General features: G+C 37.7%; 1 long non-coding RNA gene across 4 annotated transcripts in view; it reads left to right on the top strand.

Moving 5' to 3' along the window:
- Window positions 1–12,377, top strand: part of LOC103792593 (uncharacterized) — a 132,353-nt gene that overhangs the window by 67,770 nt on the left and 52,206 nt on the right. For all 4 annotated transcript variants that reach the window (XR_013534887.1, XR_013534886.1, XR_013534885.1 and 1 more), the window contains exon 2: window positions 4,668–4,811. This is a non-coding gene — a long non-coding RNA (uncharacterized LOC103792593). The remainder of the gene's footprint in view (window positions 1–4,667; window positions 4,812–12,377) is intronic.

Here is a 12,377-nt window from a genome sequence, read left to right as displayed (position 1 = left end):
GATATTTTAAAAATGTAAAGCACCAAATAAATATTGACCATTTCAGTTATTACATTTTACTACTCCATATTCATCTAGACATTTGCTTTGTATTTTAACCCACATTGTTACCTTTAGGCCTTGAGACCCCAAACCTGTCTCTCATGTTTATGGAAGAATCTGACTTTCCGCAGTTCCAAGCAAGCCATTTTCCTGCTTCCCCAGCACTCATGATAAGCACTGAAGGGTACAATATTCCACCCACTTACGTGGGTGATCCCTTTCCATGAGGCTTCATCCTATTTCTTAAGTTCATATGAAATATGGCTCAAAGAAAAGACTATCTCATTTATGACCTTTCTCTTTTTTAAGTTAGGAGATTTGTTTGTATTATTTAAAATGTGTTTTCTCATTTTTATATACTATGGGACCGACCCAAATCAAATCATCAGTTTCTAGGTTGTCTTGCCCAAGACTCCCCAGATGCCCTTTCTCTGTATTTCGGTTCTGCTCCCTTTTGCCCTGCACTTCTTTCTGTTGCTGCACTCTGTGGAGTATTAGACACTGTCCTGGCATGGCAATTAGGCTAATGGTTGAATTGGGATAGCCTGAGACAGCAGTCTGGTTGTCAGGGATGTCCATCTAGAAAAATATCAGTATGTGCAAGGAGGGAAAAAAGAAATGAAACTCACAGGCCAAGCTTTACCATTATTTCTTCTTCCCAAGCAAATAAATATGACCTGATTCGGGAACCCATACTTCAGTCCAGGTTCATAGTAGGATAATGGGCAATTAAAGGGAAAACACAGTTTTGGACTAAGGTGGCATGTAAATTTTGATTTTAAAAATCTGTATCCTGTGGTTTCCTTTGTCCTTTGACTGTTCCCTGGTTAATCCTCTCAAAAAAAAAAAAAAAAAAAAAAAAAACCCTAGTCTTGAAAAAATTACTGGCTAGAGAAGAGAGCAGTTTATTGAGAATTCAAGTAGACCAGAGGATTCTAGGGTCATTGCTACTTTGCAGAGGAACGACTCATCATTTTCTGGCCATAGGTTGACACTGGTGATATAACAAGATCCTGCTTCTCCTCTGTCTTCAGTTCCTTCAGAGCAGAGTTTTCACCTCTCATTTAGTGTTTTTAAGGCACTTGGATCATTAGCATTGTGTGCTTTTTGTCCTATGCGTTATGTAACTAGAAGTTATTTTTATGCCAGAATATATTAATGAAGAAAGTACCACCAAGTACAGTTCTTCCTTTTGATTTTCTTTTTTTTAATTATAAATTTCACCTACACACAGTTTTTGTGTAGAAGATCCTATTTTCTAATCATTTTTTAGACCTGAAATATTTAATAGAGTGTAGCTTCAATCATCTCATTAGAAATCCCATTGATGTTTGAGAAGCTTATCCAGTTTATCTGTCCCATTGCCTCACTATCAATGTACCAAAAAAGTTGAAATAAGACAGAGCAGGTGTGTGTGTGTGGAAGCCCAAGTTGTTTGTCTCCCTTCTCAGTTCCAGACAGCATATGGAATCCCCAGACACATTTTTAAAGTCACATTTTAAACACACATTCCTCGAAAGTAGACTAAAATAAATGGTGTGTACTTAGAGTACCTGAGACTACATCGTCTGAAACATGAGTGAGTAACCTGTGGTTAGACAATGGCAAGTGATTGGAGGATAAATACGGAATAGTTGTTTATTTGTTATATTTTGTATTGAAAAAAATGCATGTCTTTCCTCCTTTTTTGTAAGGCAAGATGCTTAACCCAGCATTTACAAAAGTGTGTTCTGAAAACTATCATTTTTCTGGATGAAAACCAGAATCCACACTTTCAGTTTCATGGCCAAGAAGTTAGGGAAGCACTGTTACACAAAGCCAATCACATTTATGCACTGCTGAAATGCTCAAGACTTTAATAAGCTAACAGGCTCTGTGAATTCCTCAGCTGGGGGAGGTAGCTCATGCACAGTCTTCTTTTTCTATGGGGTCATTTTTAGGGCCAGTGAAACCACTTTGAAAACTGTGGACCAGATCATTGGAAAGCCACTTATTAAGAGTGACTCATCCAGACAGATTACAGGATGAAGACAACTAACAGAAGAGCCACATTTGCACATGGAAAACACTAAACAAACACCAATGGGGCTCTTCGTGGCAAAGTCTAAAAGTGATTTTGGTCTAAATTAAATGGTTTCTAAAAACTTATCTAGAACAAATGTCTCTTAAATATGAAATGCTGGTTTTGTATTCATAACAACTCCCTAGAAAATCAAGCTTTTAATCTAAAACTTACATAATTGGTCTGAAGAACTTCCTGACTCCTCCTTAAGAAATTTAGGAAACACAGAAGATGGCTTGAGGATATTTCCAGACAGTGACATCAGAAGACAGGAATTAGCATGATGTTAGGTAGCTGTATTTAGGAATTGTCTCTACATAGACGTCAGTCCCTCTTCATGAAAGCCCCTAACATTTCCAGCACTCCATGCTGGTGCATATACCTTCAGGGCTGAGATGTGGGATTTTTCTAAGTACCTCTTGGCGCTTGGCTAGGAAGACTTTTCCACAGGTACTGTCTGCCAGCCTGGGCTCTAGATTCACCTACTGGGAAATTTCCAAGCACAGCTTTAGGCCTCGAAGGAGAGTAACTTGATGGTGTCAAAAGACAAATGAAGTGGAAGTTCATTAAGAAATTGCAATGTGAAAGCAATGATAATTAAAAAGCATTCAGAAAATCTGGCAAATGAGCTTTTCAGACTAATACAGGAGGGAGAATTCCACAGGCATCGTCTTTGCCCATCTCTAAGGATGGGATTTTGAGAGGCATAAACACTACTGGGTTTAAAGAAAGAGTGATAATTTCAGCCAGGGGCATGAAGGGAGGCTGAGGAGCCCTCTCTATGGGGCCTTTAGCAAGAAGCCTCAGATAAAGACAATGTTCCCCGTGAGATAGTTTTAAAGGCCTTGGGTGTACAACCAGAAATTCACTGGAGGACAGGCCAGGAAAATTTCAATAGGTTGAAAACATTTTCAACCTCTGTAGTTTCTCATTATAGTTTTCTATTTTTTCCCCTTGAAGGTCAAAAAGCATAATGTAAAAACAAGGTAAAATATAGTAAAGCGTCATCTAGGTGTGTAACTCATTTCTAGAATATACAAGACCTTTAGACTTCTTGGAAATAGATCGTTCACTTTATTATGGGGAAAATTAAGGTAATATAGAAACTAGCCTTTACAGTTTTCAATTTGTGACCATTTCCAATCATCATATCTGAATAACGTCATTCTTAAAACCACTTAGGCTTTGTCTTATGCTTTTCCAGATGTTAGTGATACAAAAGATTGCAAGTCGTACATTTTAATTCTGAATCACCAGGAAGAATATTTGGCTATGATATAATCATCATCATCATCATCATTATTATTTTAATTTAAGAACACTGGTTCCAAGAGAGAATAAGAGAAGGGGAAGGTGTTCAATATTTGGTACTGAAAATAACTGTAATAAATGCTATAGCTAAATATTATAATCCTGTTTAATATATTTTCAAAAAATTGAGAAAACACTTTAATAATTTTGCTTATTATTTGTCATTGATCTTTCTAAATGTAAGAACTTGAAAGGCTCTTGACATTTAAGAAAAAATAATGCAAGCATGTTTAGATTTCTATACATTTCACACTTCACCAAGTGAGTATATTTAATGTAACAACAGTTCTAGTCAAAAAATAAGGAATACTCACATTAATTGACAATTTGATTTTAAAGATAAGCATAACATAGACACATTTTGCATTTTGATCATTGCTTTTTTATGACTAAGGAAGTCCTATACCAGACTTGTGCAGAAGACAGAGAAAGACAAGCCTAGGGTTCATCCTTCAAGGACTTCACAGCCCAGTTGAGTCTATGGGCAGTAAAACTATTAACAAAAAGAGGAAATGCAAAAAGCCAGATGAATAATAAAGACATGATTAATTAATGAAGTTCAGTGGTAAGACAGAAAGAGAACCTTGTACAAGTGGCAGGATTTGAACCTGAAATTAAAGCATAGCTGAGATTATCTTAGTTGAAGACGTTTTCTCCAACTAACAGGTTCTCTCCAACTAATTGGAGAGAGAATCTCTACAATTCATTGCATGTGAGGGACAGAGAGAATGGTTTAAGAAAGATTGCTGCAATAGGATATGATCACTCTAATTCTGGGCCAAATGAATAATATCATTTGTTTGAAGCCAAGAGTTTCTGTGGGTCAAGGAATGAAGAGCTGTAGAGCTAAAAAGGAAAAGTGAAGTTGGACTATGGAGGGCTTTGAGTGCCAGAGCAAATCTGAACTGTTTTCAGGAAGAGTGAATGCTGTGTGGGAGAGGGAGTTGAGGGGCAGGAGGATAAGCCTCCTGGTGTTAGCTGATAAGCCCCTGGACCAGTAAGCTAGGCAGTGATAGTGGGAGAATGGGGGAGAAGCAGGAAGCAGAGTGTGGTAAAAAGTGAGAGTGAGAGAGTGCAATCTCTGCAGACTCTTTCAGAGAATGCCAGGAGTGGTTTGCTTTTCTTTTCTCTTTTTTTCCGCTTTTAGTGCATTTTTAGTCATGAGTTGACACATTCACTGGATCTTAGGGCTAGAAGTGACATTTGATCAGGTCTTCTGTTTCAGTGAAGTTTGTTTATTCCTGTTTTGCAGACATGGTAATTAGAAACCAGGAAGACTGAGAAAGAATCAGATTTGCAGCAGCTCAGTAAGCGGTAGACCTGGAACAAGAAGCCAGTTTTCTGAGCTCCTGAAGCAAGGCCCCCCCTGCCACTTCGTCTTTCCCCAGGACAGGAGGTATGACAGATGTGAGCAAAGATCTTAGGCTGATTTTTTAAACTGTGTGAATATCAGTGTCTGATATTTTACTACAATAACTTAAAACATAAAATTAAAATCACAGCATGCTCAGCCACATAATTCCCTTCCAATGCAATGCTTTTGCATACCAAAGGATCTGAGGACAGTTTTCTATTTCAAACTTTTTTTTAAAGCCACTATATATATAGGCTGTAAATGCAGAAGTCCCAATTATTTTTAAGTGATTTTTTAAAATTAAAAATATGAAAGTAAAACAATCAGTTTTAGGAAATTAACACGTGAAATGACTTGAATTTCTCTAAGGGTTCTTTGCAATGTTTTCCCATTATTACAACCTCAATATCCTGTTTTAGCAACATTTATTTAACTAGTCACATTTTACTTTTATGAGAGAGCAATAAATGTAAAAGGCACATAAAAACCACAGCCAAATGGTTGACATCTGACCTTTAATCATCTCTGAGACTGTCCTTTAGCAGCATACCACCTCCTCTTCTACATTCACATAAACATACAGTGTGCATCAACCCACTTCCTAATTTACCACATATCATGACGCTGCTTAAGAAAAAATTTACTTTCTTGACTCTGGTCCACCTTTTGTTTCTCCTCACTTTTTTTTTTTTTAACTATTTTTATTATTTTCTGTTTGTTTGGCCTAACAAATTACCATTTTCTTTGTGAGTAAAATTAAGACTGGAGCCTCAAAAATGCTGGTTAAAGGTAATTTTTTAAACTGTCACAAGACCAAGAATCAAGTAAAAAGTTTGTTTTGAATTTTGAAACTGCACTATTATAAATAATATAGTTCTTAATTTTTACCAATATATGAATAATTAACCTAACCTAAACTGCGCGCACACACACACACACACACACACACACACACACACATATTATATATTGATTATAAACAACAGGAAATATAGATAGAATTAGTAATTAATAGGAGGGATCTGAGAAGAGGCCTGATTGCCAATCATTTGACAGATATCAAGGTTGAAAGACCTGGCTAATGTCAGTCACATGGCTAGAGCAGAACTAGAAAAAAGACAGAACAGTTCTGGGCTTAACCCTGTTCACTTACAACTATGCCCCCAAATATGACATAATTTGCAGAAAGAGAATGCTGTGTCCCTAACATACAAAGATTGAACCAGAACATCACACTGTTCATGGCAAACCCTGGAAAAGATCCCATCCTTGAAGCAACTTTCTTGATTGCTGCCTCTATTTCAACAACTTGAGATGACGGGTGGCCCCACAACATTCCTCCTCTGCCTTGTTTTGTCTTCATGGGATGAAAAAGGGTAGGAAAAGTCTGGAAACCTGACCCAACTCAGTCAATAAAAAGGCTTTTGTCTGTGAACCTGACCACAAGTGACTCATAACAGCTGATTGAAAGATTTTTGTCAGGAACTACCCCCCATCTTTTAGCAGAAATAAACAATTTGAAACAATACAAGTATAAAGTACAATCAATTCCCGCTTCAAAATAGTGTTGTCTACTACAGGTAAAGGTGTTTATTTTCTCCTGACAAAATATTTGTTGTGGATTTACTACTGTAAGTATCCCTTTACCTAAATCCACCATTTTCTTTGTCAAAGATGAAGCCTGAAAAATTATTTGCAAGATGTCTTAAAGTGTATCCTGAATTAATAGTTGAATTAATTTTTTAAAAAAGTATTTATATTTGTTTCTAGCAAATGAATAATTACACCCTACCTTAATTTCAAATAGTATTGTATTTTAATTTATTTTATTAAAGTTCAAAAGAAATTAGTGATTCAATTTTGTATTTTTATCATTATTTTTAATTCCAAGTATTTTTTTTAAAAAAATGCTTACTATGTGTGTGTTGTATTTCATTTCCACAGTGTTCTTCCTTAAAACACATCAATACTTTTTGACCTTTTAATAATTGACTTCAAGTTAGAAAACGTAGTAGCGTTAAACTATATTCAGCCTTTATTAATACAGCATTTAAACTCAAGGAAAATGCCAAACTCAAAAATTCTGACAAAGAAAATTCATTCTGATCAGCTTTGTCTCTGCCCTTTGTAAGAGTTGCAAGAAAACTGGAATATCTTCTGTTAAATATTCTGAAGTTAAAAGACTTTTCATCGTATTTACTTTTTATCTTTAAAAAGGGCATAGGCCCTCTGCCTCTCCGGCTTGAGGTATGAGAGGATCCACAAATGAAAACACACTATCATCATTAGACTTCAAGTTCTAGAGACAATCTCATTCCGAGGGAATTAAAATAATGAATTACATTTTGTCCTGGTAGTTTTTGTGGAGTGATATTTCAAATTGGCTTAAAGTCACTACTGTACAATCCTCATACATATTTTAATATTAGTCTTCAACTCCTTTTTAATTGCCTGTATTCCTTTAAGATTCTGCTATTCTATCTCTGTTGGTATGAACAAGAGCTAAGCCTTCAGCCCTGGGCAAGCAGCATGGGCAAGTGATTCAGATGAAGGGCTTCATTAACAGACTCAGCAGTTCTACTCTAACAAGTCAAGCATTTCCTGGAAACCCGCCCACAGATTGTGGGACTATTTTTAGTAGCTCACCTCCCAGTAAATGTAGCTATTAGATATCCAGATATCCATGCCTCTTTCAGATGCAGTAAAATAGAATATAAAAGGGTGTAATTGAATGATTACAGCTAAAACCTGTTATCAGGAGCCATAGGGTCTCTCTCTTTCCCCTGAGCCTCTGGGACAGCCCCAGAAGGGCCTTGTCCCTCTTCACTGCCTGGGGAAACACGCATGCACTACATGGCCTGTGCTGTTGTTCTGCAGACACAGAGTAACCTCAAAAGCAGGTGTCTTGCAGATGCAGTGTAACCTCAAAAACAGGCACCATTGGGACTGTTTTCTGTTCATGGATGGAGTGTATAAAGGAAAGGCAAAAGAATTCACATATTTGGACATCTTCTTGTGTATTCTGTAATTTTCATAACCACGAGAGCTAGATAGTTACCATTATTTTCATTTTACTAATGAGCAAAGTTTACTGCTATGGTCTGAATTTTTGTGTCTTCCCAAAATTCTTAGGTTGAAACCTAATCACCAATATTATGGTATTATGCAGTGGGACCTTTGGGAGGTGATTAGGTCATTAGGGCAGAGGTCCCATGTTGGGATTAGAGCCCTGATGAAAGAGGCTCCAGAAAGCCTTTCCTCTTCCACCATGTGAGGACATGGCTGGAAGATGCCATCTGTGAAGCAGAAAGTGAACCCTCACTATCCCTGAATCTGCTGCCATTCTGATTTTGGGCTTCCTAGTCTTCAAAACTAACAGAAATAAGTTTTCATTTTTATAAGCCAAAAACTTACGGTGTTTTTTTAGAGCAGTCTGAATGGACCAAGATATTTACCAATCAGCCAAAATCAGCAATTGCCCCAAGACCTATGGCTAATGAGCAGTGTCAAAGTTGGGTTTAAACTCAGCCCATATTTCCCTCTTACACTCTGCTCTTGGGTGGGGGACAGAATAGCAGACTCTATAACTAGGGCGGCCGAGTAATTTATTGTACAAATCAATACATGTCTAAGGGACAAGTGGAAGTGCTGTTAATAAAAACACTGGGACAACAAGCCTAACCTGTAAGGGGCTTGGGTGAACCAGGATGTATGCTTGTTCTGTCCCTAATCTTGCCTTGCTATCATGCCAGCAGAGCCAGGACTGATGGTAAGTGCCCAGTTGAAAGTTTCTAGCCCACTGCTCAGGGTGAAGATGGCTTATGCCAGAATCCTGCCATAGGTCCCTTGGGCAATACGGAATGAAGCATTTAAAAATATTATACTTAAGACAAGATTTTAGGCATGAAAATTTCATTTTATTTTATTTAACTCAGAGAGGATCCATCATGCAGAAAGTTTTATTTACAGTTGTACCCCTAACTCCTTAGAGGCAGCGAAACTACATCATTGGACTGCCAGTCATTTGCATTAGGTATATTGAGATAATACAAAAATATCTAACGTTTATTGACTAGCCATGTGCCAAACAATATGCAAAGTGATTTACTTACATTATCTCATTAAATCCTCTATGAGGTAAGTAAATTTATTGCCCCATTTTACAGATAAGAAAACTCAGGCACAGAGAAATTTGCTGGAGAACACACACAGAGTAAGTGGCTCGGTTGTACTCAGACAGAGAATTCTGCCTCCAGAGTCTGCATTCTTCATTATGACACAGGGCCATGTGTGTTGTATTGATCTTGAAACTAGAAGGGTCACAGAGTGGTATGACCTCACAAAGCTTGTATATTATTGAAGAAAGGCTTTTTTATATCACCACCTCAACTAACACCTCAGTGTTTGTAGGAAGACGTCGTGTGTGTATTTTTACAAATACTAAGTGTCAAATGAGTGACACAGTACACTCTGTCATATCACGGTGCTTTGTGGATAGAGATAAGATGGTATATGCTGATGGAATATATTGATATTTATCTTCTTAAATATTCATCTCATTCTCCCAGATAGCATGGGAAGCCTTGCAAAGGACGGTCCTGCAGTTCTTTAAAGCCCTAGCACTTGGCACATTGTAGACACAGATAACTCTGTGCTTTATGACTGAAGCTGTCAATTCAACCACAGAGCATTCAGAGCTGAGAAAGTCTCTGGGGGTTACATGCAAGGCCTGGAAGGCTTTATGAAATTTGAACTGAGACTTGAGGTTGGGAAAAGGATTTGAAAAAATGAAGGAGAAAGATGAAGGGTATCCCAGGTGAGAGAAACAAATTAAATAAATGAACTCAGGTGGGAGTTTTGAGGGGAATGTAAAGAAAGGATGTCTGGATTGAGTTGTATTAAAAAAGACTGAATGAGAAAGCAAGATTATGAGGTCTTTGATGTTAAGATGCCAACTGGTCCATTTTTCATAAAATAAGAGCAGCCTCCTGATCTAGTACTACAGGGTGCTAGGGCCCACAAATCGGTACCCCCAAATTAGGGCCTTAGAAGCAGAAGTTTTTATCTGACCTCCTCCTGCCCCCTCTCTCAGTCCCATTCTCCTCCAAGGCTAGCCATAGAAACTAGCATCCCCCAGACAGGTCACAGAAACCAGAATCGCTTTTTTTCCCCCAAGCTAGCCATAAAACCTAAAAATAAAACCTTCCTCCACATTTCTGTGTAAAAACTGGCCGTAAAGAAATTATCTTATTGATCTTGTTTAGGTCATAAGATCATTCCGGAGAGACTCCTGCCCTACCTCCAAGAAGGAATGAATGTACACTCAGAGAGATGAAGAAGAATCTAAACAAATAGGTCTTGATGAATTTTCCCATAAAAGAAAAAGATCTAATTAACATTTGATCATAACTTTTGTGTCCAATTATATTTCTACACTGCTGTTTATAGTTTGTAGAATCTAAGTATAAAAATTGACAATTTTTCTTGTATTTTGGGGTCTTCATTCTGAAGGCTCCTGTGTATACATGTTAAATACATTTGTATACCATTTGTGAGTTGATTTTTCAGTGAATCTTTAGAGGCAAGGGGAACCTTCCCCTTGAACCCTACAAGTGCTAGAATCCTACTCTTGGTCCCTCATGGAGGCTGAGTGTTTCTTCTGGGATCATAAATTGAACCAGAAATCTCATCTGCTTGAACAAGAGGGCACTGTGATCATTTGACAAAGAATCTTGTAACAGCCAATTTTTATCTGATTTGGAAGGACATTGGATGTCTTTAGGGGGTTCTGAGAAGGAAAGCATTATGGCAAAGTTAAATGGAACAGTGATGTAAGAATTTTTCTTTTTGTTTTCTCGGAGGAAAAAAGAAAGTTGGGTCATATGGAGAAATAGATGTTTGCAGATTATAGGGAGGACAATGTTTCAAAACCATTCATGGAGAGCTGCCTGATACTGCTTCTGTGTTCCTCAGCATCGTGGACTATTTTAGACAGTAGACACTGGAACAGAGAGCAATGAGGAAGATTGAATTCTTAATGGCTGTTTATCTCAGGCAAAGCTTTTTCTTTTCTGTCTTTCCTTATACTCCGCAAGTTTCCAAGCTGAAAAATTGAAGCTTACAAAACTTTACAAATTTATGAAGGGCAAAGACTACATTTTCTTTGAATTCCTACAGTATCTGGCATAGGAATGGTTAACCAAGTATGCATAGACTTCCCCATCAAAAGGGAGAGTGTAGTAGATACCCAATAGCTAGTCAACATTAGCGGTTCAGGAAGCAAACAAAGTGAGGTGTGGAGCTAAGAGTCTAAGTGCCTGAAGTCATGCTAGACTGTGGTGCTCACAGGCCCTTAATGCCTTCTGGGAAGGGACAGTTACTTTGTGATGAGTTTCTGAGATTAAGCCATTTTAGAACCAAAACTTTTTTTACTTTGCACATAGTATAAAAATTATACAAGTTACAGTTGTTATAATTAATGACTCACCCACACGGAAAGCACCCTTCCATTTAAACCCTGAAATATGACATGGTTCTGAAAGCAAATGAGAATACTCTGTAAGTGGGAAAACATTCTCACAAAACCTATGCATGTTTTTATTTTAGACAGAGCCTTTTTCAGAATCCTAGACCTGGCTCTATCTATGAAATGAGAGCAGTTAAAAGAAGCCTGTACGTTAAAAGTTTATGTTTACAGATGACACCACAGGAAGGAAACAGAAATTACACTGGCCCAAGAGCTAGTTAGTTGTAAAGGAAAATGGATATCCACTTTGTTCTCATAGAAACTGAATATATTTAAAGTGTACAACATAATGTTTGACATACGTATACATAGTAAAATAATTACTACAGAAGGCCGGGCGCAGTGGCTCACACCTGTAATCCCAGCACTTTGGGAGGCTGAGGCAAGCGAATCACAAGGTCAAGAGATTGAGACCATCCTGGCCAACACGGTGAAACCCCATCTCTAGTAAAAATACAAAAATTAGCTGGAGATGACAACGCACACCTGTAGTCAAAGCTACTCAGGAGGCTGAGGTGGAAGAATCGCTTGAACCCAGAAAGTGGAGATTGCTGTGAGCCAAGATGACACCACTGCATTCTAGCCTGGTGACAGAGCAAGACTCCATGTAAAAATAGTAATAATAATAATAGTTACTACAGAAAAGCAAATTGGCATATCCATTTTCTCACGGTTTGTATGTGTGGTAAGAACATCTGAGATCTAATCTTTAGCAGATACTTAGTATAAAACACAGTATTATTATTCTCCTCTTTCTTTACCTCTGGTCATATCCATCCTATGTAACTGCAACTTTGTACCCTTTGATCAGCATTTCTCCTGTTTTCTCACCTCCTTGCCTCTGGTAACCACTGTTCTACTTACTGCTTCTATGTATTGGACTTTTTTAGATTTCATATAGAAGTGAGGTCATATACTTCTTAATAACTCTTGAAGGTATCAGTATTATTGGAATCTGTATCAGTTAACATGGGCTAGCTTATGCCATAGCGCCAAAATATCCCCAGTGTCTCAATGCCTTGGAACAGCAAAGGTTTATTTCTTGGTCACGTTGTATGGCAGTTGTGGATTGACTGGGGCTG

This window comes from Callithrix jacchus, chromosome 4 (assembly GCF_049354715.1).
Source record: "Callithrix jacchus isolate 240 chromosome 4, calJac240_pri, whole genome shotgun sequence".
Lineage (NCBI taxonomy): Eukaryota > Metazoa > Chordata > Mammalia > Primates > Cebidae > Callithrix > Callithrix jacchus.
Note: the sequence above shows the minus strand (reverse complement) of the source record. Positions and strands in the feature narration are given on the sequence as shown.